Below are 10,670 nucleotides of genomic sequence, written 5' to 3' on the forward strand. Positions count from 1 at the left end.
AATAGAAAAAGGTTGCTTATTGAGATCCACTTTTCTTTTCCTTGTCCGGAACAGATACTCTTTCCTAACGAACTCTTACAAACCAGAAATTTTGTGACTTTTGCCCCTATACTATTCACTGAGGATAGAGGGACTTGAATCCTCACGGTTCTGCAAAAACTAACGGTTTTTCCTTAGTGTATCCGACAATCGGAAAATAAGGCCTAAAATAAGCAGGAATAATGCCGGCAAATAAACAATAATAAGGCCAGGTTTTTACAATGTGTATTTGCAAATAAGGCCAGCTTTACTGGTTTTTCCAACGTGTATCCGGGAGCATTACAATCTATCCGTACTCTCGTTTCCACTTATTTACCTTACTTTATCGCCTCCCAAAGTTGCAAAGATCATCCTATCCATTGCAGCACTATTGGCGCCCGACTGTTTGCCTTTACTTCCGTCCGAAGCCGCACCATGATATGGCAAAAGCGTGATGGCTATTCTCGTTGTTTCCAGGATTTTCTGGTTCCCCGCAAATGAAATAACTGGCACATTAGGATGTATGAACATAGTTCTATTGACTGAAACTTATTAACGTACATGGTTAATGATTAGATCTAAAAATGTTGGCGCAGGTGAAGAAAGCGGAAAAAATACTAGATCAAAGATAAAAGGATCCCACCCATCCGCTCTGCATCTGAAACAGAATTACTTCCGAGCCTGAGCATAGCGATAGGTATGCTAAGCGGTTCGGTGTGTTTCCGGGGGAACAGTGATGGAACTGGTTGTTAGACCCCTGGACAACTGGTATTCTGGACTTGGGGATAAGGATGCAACTATCATAAACTTTATGGTGGAAAAACCTGATAGAATGGAATGTGCAAAGTGGATCTATTGGTACTACCTATATTACACTTCCTTGGGGGTGAACGGAGGAGCGATTCAGATCACACACCAGCAAAGGATACTTACAAGTCGTACGGCTTGGTTCCGTTTGGTTACCGATGGACCCGCAACCTGCTGCAGCAAATTTCATGCGGAAGACTAGACCGCCCATGCCCTATTGATTCGAGAAAAACGGGAATCGAACCCGCGGCTTCTGATATGACAAACCAGCACTCTAACCAACTGAGCTATTTTCCCACGCGTAATCAATGGCTACAAATAAATTATCTGCCGACAGAATTCTCAATCAGCATTAAAATGCCCATAAACTGGCTCAAACAAAACTATCGCAGATAAGTGGCCTAAAATAAGGAACAAAAGGCAAACTTATATCATATTAGCGTTTAATTTGAAACTTTCTATTTGCCATTATCCCAGCTATGTCCTTAATGAAATTTCGTATATTCCTGCACTTTACATCCCCTAAGACAGTTGGCTTAGAGGTATAGAGCAGGCAGCAAAATGCAAATGTTTGTTATGTCAGATCAAGCCAATTAACGCTTTCTCCATTCACCACATCAGCAGGTAGCCAATATCTGTTAATTGACGCCTTCCCGGCTTTTCTATTAGAACTTATGTCAAAAAAACCCTTTCCCCGGCTTCGTTTCATGGGCCAATCGTCTGAATTGACGTAGCCATACAATAGAAAATATTAGCTGCAAAGATACAATCGGAGAGTTCCCACATGACATAGAAACTTCCATTCGAAAAAATAAAACTGATACAAAAGCAAATTCCAATAAGGTCTTAGTTAAATAATCAGTCATGATTCCATTAATCCTATAATGTCAAATAAATGTTTTTTTTTTGCAATTAAGTCTAGCGATCAAATCGCATAAATTTCTTGATCTTAATGCTCTCAAGAAAATGACATAACGTATCCGATATCATTCCAGGCGGTACTCGTGCAGCAAAAGCATTTCATCAAAACCTTTGGGTCTAGTGAAGCCTGGATTATCCTTGTCTCTTAAAAAGCAGTAATACTATGCAATTTGATAGCAACTTTAGCGATTTCAATTAAAAACAACATGGACAGGCTATTAATATTTGATTGTTTAAGGCCTATTGGCTTTTATGCGAATCTGAATGGCTTTATCGGTGGGTTTTCGAGCCTTTCTAGCTGGTCTTTGGGCTTTTTTCGAATGAATGATTGTTTTCGTAATCGATTAACGGAATGGATTTGTAAACCATACGGAATCACTATTTACGGAAATAGGATAAGTAACTAATTTATGCAATTCCTCCGGAGAGATGGAATCTATCAGAGATACAATAGAGATTCACGATCGATTGGCTTCGGATATAGCTATAAAATCTTTACGTACATTCAGTACAACTAAACTATCTGGGATTTCGCGTGTTATCAATCCTTCAAAGCATTTCTACATCTTTAAGAAACGTGGACTGGAATGCGGGCGTTCTTCACGTCTCATATGTGTCCAATTGGTTGAGAAACCACCGATCCATTTGGAATTGATACAACTTGAATTAGTCTTTCCCGCCACTCTCTTTATCATGTCGTTATATAAAGAATCAGTATTCATTAACAATAAATGGCCATCTTTACAGGTAATGGATCCAAGCGCATTACGAGCAATCCTTAAGGATAAAAATGTTTTCTACAAATCCACAATAGCTCTTCCGTGCCGTTACTTTGTAATGGCAATTTCCTAATTTTTGTATTTTCCGTACAGCTTGTAGCCTTTATTTCAAGCAATTCTTGTATAGCTTGCATTCATTATTTCCCATTTCTTGTAAGGCTTGCAATGGCAAGAATTGGATTAGTAACGCTACAAATAGAATTAAGAGTTTCGGGTTAAACATTTCCAGTATTCATAAGTTATGTTGTCTAATTGTTGTCTTAAGCTTTCTTTCGTTAAGTAATTTCTGTGAAAATCGTAATTTCATTGCCGAACATCCCAAAGAAAGGAAAAATCAAAGAAAAACTCGCATCAGAGTTGTTTTTTTTCGTTTAATTACCACATAGAAATCTCTCTTCTAATTAATATTAATAATAATAGAATAATATTTGGGTATATAGCTCAGTTGGTAGAGCATTGGACTTTTAATCTAATGGTCGCAGGTTCAAGTCCTGCTATACTCAGAAGCATTAAAACATTAAATGCTTTAGGCAGATGGTACCGTCTAATGGAGATTATTATGCCATGATAATCTCCAATCCAGACCGCCCTTTTGTGAAAAAGGGCAAACATGAGCTCATCCCTTCGTTTAACCGCGATAAAGAAAACAAAAGATTCAAAAAAAACATAATGGCAAATCATTTTTTCCTTTGTTTCTTTTAGGGAGTGAAAAGACAAAAAATTGGTCAGGGATTTTCGGAAGAAAAAAATACTATTACTATCAGAATTTACGATGTAATTTTAATGTCATATAATGGAGGCTGACCTTCAATTTCATATCTAAATATCATTGTAGAATTATTTGCTTTTATCCATTAACGTCAGAAAGTTTAAATCGCCCAGCAGGTCATAAAAAACTTAGCTCAAGCAAAGCAAAGAAATAAACATTGCCAAACAAAGCAATAAAGCGCAAGGAAATAAAATGGTTTAAGTTGACTCAAATTAAAAGAATTGCAATTAATACCTTACTCGTCTATTCGTTTCTTATCCATTTTTGCCAATTAAATCAAATAACAAAATCCCATAAAACGAAGCAAAAAGTAGTTGCATTGGGCTCATTTTGAAATTTGATTCTATGATTTAAAACTATATAAATGTTAACTCGTTTGCGTAGTTTTTCATCTTTCAATTATACCTATCTATTTTTCTCCGTCTCTGCATAGCTATGGATACATATTTGGCTTTAGCGCTCCATTTACTTAGTTTATTCCGTTAAAACTTACTTTCTTTCAAATAAATACGAACTAACATGGCGAGAAAAATTTCATCCCTTTCCTCTATATCAATCACATAGTGAACTTTATGAGGTTACTTTCCAAAGGAATGGCTTCAAATTCTGAGAATGAGAAGATAGGAATTATTATGTTCAATAATGATACCGTCATTAAAAAAGAAGATATGGTTAAATACACTGGATTTTTTATGAATGTTCCTATGGAAAAAGCCATGTCAAGTTACATTTTTTTAGCATTGATGGCTCAATTGGATAGAGTGCCTGGCTTCGAACCAGGTGGTTAGAGGTTCAAGTCCTCTTCGATGCACACGCAAGACACATCGCTGTCTATTCTTAGTTTTGGCCCTCAAAAGCCTTAATTACTTTGGTTTACTTACTTATTAATCTATATGTCTATTCGATGCGAAACCAACGATTTCAGGTCCAGGGGCTTTTTTGTTTGTTTTTTACCTGTGCCATTAAGCATTAGGGATATTTGGTAGTTGATTTAATGTGGAAACAAGAAAGTAAACCTTTGTGAAATGAGGAAATTCAAAGCTAGCCCAATGCACATCGACAGGAAAGTTTGGTATTTTGACGTCGACTGTTTGTCTTTTAAAGGTACGTGAACTGGGTTTAGAACGTCATAGGACAGGCCCATATTCAGTGCAGGCGTTAAAGCAACTATTTGTTTTTTATGCCGTTCTAATAAATAAAAGAAAAGTAGTTTTTTAAAAACCAATCCTCTCGTACCCCTTAAGCAATGTGGCAGAGAACCTTTTTTGTTTATATAGTGTCTTGGCCGGGTGCTTGGATTTGGACCAAGCACGCTTCTCTAGCTTTCATAGCCTAGTCTGAGATTATACTGTTTGATACGAAATGATCGTTTCCGACTTGCAGACGTCGTATCTTCTTTTATTTCGTATCCGCTCTCTATATCCACTGGTTTATCTAGGCATATCGTCGGTTATTTTATTTCTATGCTTTCCTACCCACGTAACATTACAAAAGGTGCAGCAACGGCGACGATGTGACAGGATGGAGTTAGAGGGAAAGAGCTATGGAAGTAAAAAGAATTCCATTCCAAGGGAAAGAAAATATCAATAGCCTATCCTTTAAGCACTCGTGAGAAACCCATCTCTCCTAAAGAACACGTGTGAGAAATATTTCTTTTTAGCAATTTCGTCGTCTGTAAGGCTTTGACCATTCTATGCAACCACTAAAAAGCTCTGGAAACACTAGAGTATAAAAAGAAAACACCGAGATGAAAACATTCTCTAAGAACCACATCCCGTTCTTCTTAGATAGAGGATTCGCCTTATCCTACGCCATCATGTGAAAGTCGTTTTCATAGTTTAAGGATCCAACCGATTCTAGACAATCCCTTTCTATATGGCATAACATAAAAGGTGCTATAAAAGACACGTAACCAACCAAATTGCGTGAAATGGGTAAATTGATCCGGTTAGGGCTACCAAAGATTAGAGCTGGAGCATTGGGTTCAATCTTTGATTGTAAATCTCTAAGAAAATTTTCCTTACAACTTATAGAAATTGAAGAGAAATTTTGGGAAAGATTTAAATGCATGTGAAAAGGGGCTAATTGATAAGAGGTTGAGAAGAAATAAACGGACTGTGATAAGTGAGTTGAAGATATGAGAGATTAATGGAAAGTGGTAAGATTAAAAAAAGAGATACAAAATCATACGATAGCTTGCTAAGCAGTGCAGGGTCCACGGGGTTGCACATATTTGTACTAATAAGTTCAAAACAACATGATCGAAATCATAGGGTCTTGCACCGACCTTCATATTGCTTTGCTAGGCTGTGCGCATATAGTTTTAGAACATAGATGGTGTGAACCATAAACTACTGGATTAATGCATCAATATGACATTGATTTCTATTGTTTGAGATAAAAACTCATGAGCGAGGCTATCATACAAGAAAGTTGCATGGCTTTCGGGGTATTCAAGACTAGGCCCTCCCTCACAAGCTGCATCTGCGTGCTCAATTACCTTGCTGATCAACACTTGCTTTAATTGCTGACCTGCAACGCATGGGCGGAGAAGAAGAAGGAATGCTGGAAGAGTAAACTGTGAGGAGTGCTTCTCAAGATACTCACAAACGGCATGAAACAACAGTTTTTCCATGGATATAATCTTCCAACTTGCTCAGAAGATCTGTACTGAATTGTAAAACTAAAGAAATAGACCCATCAAAAGCATATAATTCCAAAAGCTTCATAGAATCCAATAAACCGTAACCTTCTAAGTCATTCACGTACTTCTCAACCAAGCGTTTACTAGTGCTTTTGAAAGGTTCCATATAGCTTTTATCAATCACTTTCTCCACGTTACTGCATTTGGCCACCATGACATCTTTGAAGACACAGGGACTAAACACACCATCACTTGCATTGTCTTTCAATACCAGCCTCATAGGTTTGGTTAGCCCCTATTAGAAATGTTCATCCTAATAGAATTAGGTATTCCATCAGGTAGTATCATTCGCTAATGTAATTCATTCTGCTTTCATGTCGGGATTGGTTCTTACTTGCATATCCCTATTCCACCTTATACCAAACGCTGATTTTGTAGCCGCCGCACAATTGCTCATTTATGTAGGAGCTATAAATGTTTTGATTGTATTTGCTGTAATGCTTACTGGTAGAACAGTAGGATCCAACTCCTATCCAACCAAAGAGTCTGGTATTACCCGGCGGCTTGCGCAACTCTTTTTGTATCACCAACCCTAAAACACAGAATGGTCTTACGATTACTTTTCAATTGATCAATCAAAAATTATTGAAGAGTTGGTTAAAAAAAGTGATATTAAACAGATCGGCTATGAATTATTAACAAAATTCTTGGTTTCTTTTGAACTTCTTTCTATAATTCTTTTAGTTGCTTCAATAGGAGCTATCACCGTGGCCCGTGAGGAACGAACGGACGTAATGGACAAAGGAGTTGTTACGCCTCCACCTTCCTCCCAGCATAAATCCTCATCGTGTCGATCAATGATAATTGGTTCAAAATTCTACTAATACTTGAATGATCAAGTTTTTTTGATACATCACGCTAGAGCACGAATTAATGTTAGGCGCCTATCCATTCCGTGTTGGTTTCTTCGGATTAATCACGAGTCGAAATATGGTGCGAGCACTCATGTGTATTGAGTTGATTTTCAATGCGGTTAATATGAATTTTACAGCATTTTCCAACTCTTTTGAAAGTCCACGATTAGAGGGAGAAATCTTTTCCCTATTCATAATAGCTGTAGCAGCCGCCGAAGCTGCCATTGGATTATCTATTGCTCTAGTAATTTATCGAAATAGAGGATTAATACGTATTGAGTTTATTGAAATGGTGATGAATCAATAGATATATTAAAAGAAATTACCGGCTTAATTCTAGATTTTTTGTTACACTTGACTGAGAGGTCTTTGTCAAACCCTCTATCGGTGAACTGATTCTTCTATTTAAAAGATTATGCTGCATCTGTCTCAATCTCCATTAATTAATCTGGTTAAACATCCCCATGCTGGCAATACCACAGGTCACATAATTTGGTAGTTGCTTGGGAAACGCGAGGCGAAAGGTTTGGTTTGCAAGAAAACACTTTCTTTAAGGGCTACAGCAATCGTACTTATCTAAAGCTAACGCTTCTCTCTGGCACTCACCTTTTATCTTCCATTGCTTAAGTTTTGTTCAATCCACAAACACACCCGGATTAATAAGGAATGCACCTGCCTTCACACCCTATAAAGAATAAGTTTTCTTATTAAAAAGGCCAGAACTAAACGATTATTAGAAATGGACCAGTACAGCCTCATAGGTTTGTTTAGCCCATACCCTGAAATGAGAATAAGAAACGGTCTGGTTAGTCCCTTTATTAGCTTTTCAGTTACATAAAGCGTTTCAGCCTTAAGTCGTTATTTCCTAGTTTTTGTTAAGTATGGTTTGCAGCACTAAAAGTTGGACTTGCAAAGCCAAAAGTTGGATTAGCAACACTAAAAGTTGGACTTGCAAAGCCAAAAGTTGAATTAGCAACGTTAAGATTAAGAGTTTCAGGTTAATCCCGTCAGCTAGCCTCGTATGTTTGGTTAGTCCTTTCATTAGCCCCAATGTTCATCTTAATGAGAATAAGAAACGGTTTAGTTAGTCCTTTTATTAGCTTTTCAGTTACATTTAGTTTTTTTGAGTTAATAGGAAAAGGCCAGAACTAAACGATTATTAGAAATAGACCCGTACAGCCTCATAGGTCTGGTTAGCCCCGGCAATACATAGCCCCAATGTTCATCTTAATGAGAAATTTTACTACTTTTCTATATTGGGAAATTGCTTGAAATAACGGCTACAAGCCATACAATGCAAAATTGCTTGAAATAACGCAATACAAAAATTAGGAAATTGCTTAAAGCAACGGCTACAAGCTATACGGAAAATACAAACAATTAGTAAATTGCTTGAAATAAAGGCTACAAGCTATATGGAAAACGTTGAAGCAAGGAAGGGCTGTAGCGGTAAAAGCAAGCGCAGCAAGCAAGCGAGGAGGCAGAACCTGCATTGCTCTTTCTAGCAGGAAGGCAGAAGCGTGCAGTTCCTCTTTCAAAATGCCGTTCCACAATTCAGCTAATTAGCGAATTATGAAGTGATTGGCCCAAAAGGTTCCAGCTTACGGATGCATTCAATCCAAATAGCTTCTTTCACCGAACCCGAAACTAATAAATGAACAAATCCGTAGCCTCGGAACGAAAAGATCCGTTTCTTTCGGCATACCTTTTATAATCTTATCCAAAACCATATATGCAAATCCATTTTCCACTGTCTTACAAAGTGTTTCCATACTTTTATGCTTTTATGTGGATTTAGGCCATTATAATAGAACTTATTTTAAGGCATCTTTTGGGATTCAATGGCACATTCAGTAAAAATATATGACACTTGTATTGGTTGTACACAATGTGTTAGAGCCTGTCCGACAGATGCACTGGAAATGATACCCTGGGATGGATGCAAAGCCAATCAGATAGCTTCTGCTCCCAGAACAGAAGACTGCGTAGGTTGTAAGAGATGCGAATCCGCTTGTCCAACAGATTTCCTAAGTGTACGTGTTTATCTTGGAGCTGAAACGACTCGCAGCACGGGTTTAGCTTATTAATTAGTTGTATCAAAGATTATTAGTCAAATACTACTTTTTTCTTTTTCTTATACCATTACCGATTCATACTCGAATCTTTATAAAAGATCTTGATATGAATCGGAATGATATGAGTCAGAATGCTGATCTGAACTTACCAAAAAACTTTCAAGACAATTAAATTATCACCCATGATGAGTAACGTACCTCGGCTAACGATAATCGTTCTCTTCCCAATTTTTGCGGGTTTCTTGATTCCATTATTTCTTCAGAGTGAAGGCAGTAGAATGGTCCGGTGGTACACCTTAGGCATTTGTACATTAGAATTTGCATTAATCACTTATATATTTTATTGCCATTTCCATATTCACGACCAATCCATTCAATTACTTGAAAATTTTAGTTGGATTGACTCTATTCAATTCCATTGGAGGCTAGGCATAGATGGGCTTTCCATGAGTCTGATTCTACTTACGGGTCTTGTTACTACTGCAGCAGTGTCGTCGGCTACTTTGGCCAGTCACTAAAAATACACATTTGTTTTATTTTTCAATGCTAGTTATGTATAGTGGTCAAATAGGACTATTTGCATCTCGAGACATTCTTCTCTTCTTCTTTATGTGGGAATTAGAATTGATCCCAATTTATTTACTTCTCTCTATATGGGGCGGAAAGAGACGTCTCTATTCGGCTACAAAATTCGTTTTATACACAGCTTAGGTTCCGTCTTTCTCTTAGTTGGAGCTATAGTTATGAGTTTTTATGGGAGTGGAACACCGTCCTTCAACATTCAAGACTTGATTGTGAAGCCATACCCCGTTTCATTGGAATTACTTTTGTACACAGGATTCCTAGTAACTGTAGCAGTAAAATTACCAATCTTTCCTTTTCACACCTGGTTACCGGATACTCACGGAGAAGCCCATTACAGTACGTGTATGTTGTTAGCTGGAGTGCTCCTAAAAATGGGTGGGTATGGATCAATTCGAGTCAATATGCAAATTCTATCTCAGGCTCATTCGAGAATTTCGTGGTGGTTGGTATTGATAGGATCAATCCAAATTGTTTATGCTTCTTTAATTTGTTCAAACCAATATAATCTAAAAAAAAGAATTGCTTATTCATCCATTTCCCATATGGGATTCGTAGTCATTGGAATAGGTTCTTCGACAGATACAGGTCTTGACGGGGCCCTCTTACAAATGCTTTCCCATGGATTGATAGGCGCAGCTCTATTTTTTTCCGCAGGAGCTTGTTATGACCGAACGCGGACCCTTTCCCTTGACCAACTCGGTGGAATAGCCATTTCAATGCCTAAATTATTCGCCATGTCTAGTGCCTTTTCAATGGCATCCTTTGCCTTACCGGGAATGAGCGGTTTTGTATCCGAGTTATTAGTTTTTCTAGGAATAGTTACCAAGACAACTTATTCCCCCTTTTTCAAAATACTGGTGACTGCAATGGAAGCAACCAGTATAGTATTAACCCCTATTTATTTATCATCAATGTTGCGTAAAATATATTTTGGCTATAATAAAGTTAATTACTTAGACTTGTCCCTAAATGATATTGGACCAAGAGAAATTTTCATTTTGATTTGTTTTTTATTACCGATTCTGGGTATCGGTTTGTACCCCAACATGATTCTACCCGTGTGGAACAGCCAAGTAGTCACTGTTTTTCCTTGATCGATAATTTCGCGATGAAAGGTGTTGTATCATTTTCATTTTTTTTTATCTATTACTATTTAAT

General features: G+C 37.5%; 2 non-coding genes across 2 annotated transcripts; both read left to right on the forward strand.

The window, feature by feature from the left end:
• Positions 1 to 2,955: 2,955 nt before the first annotated feature.
• TRNAK-UUU (transfer RNA lysine (anticodon UUU)) lies at positions 2,956 to 3,028 on the forward strand. The gene has a single exon. It is a non-coding gene; the product is annotated as a tRNA-Lys (tRNA).
• Positions 3,029 to 4,031: 1,003 nt separating this feature from the next.
• Positions 4,032 to 4,105, forward strand: TRNAR-UCG (transfer RNA arginine (anticodon UCG)). The gene has a single exon. It is a non-coding gene; the product is annotated as a tRNA-Arg (tRNA).
• Positions 4,106 to 10,670: the final 6,565 nt, after the last annotated feature.

This window comes from Lygodium microphyllum, unplaced genomic scaffold (assembly GCF_053477565.2).
Source record: "Lygodium microphyllum isolate KBCC unplaced genomic scaffold, Lygodium_microphyllum_v1.1.10 scaffold_149, whole genome shotgun sequence".
NCBI lineage: Eukaryota > Viridiplantae > Streptophyta > Polypodiopsida > Schizaeales > Lygodiaceae > Lygodium > Lygodium microphyllum.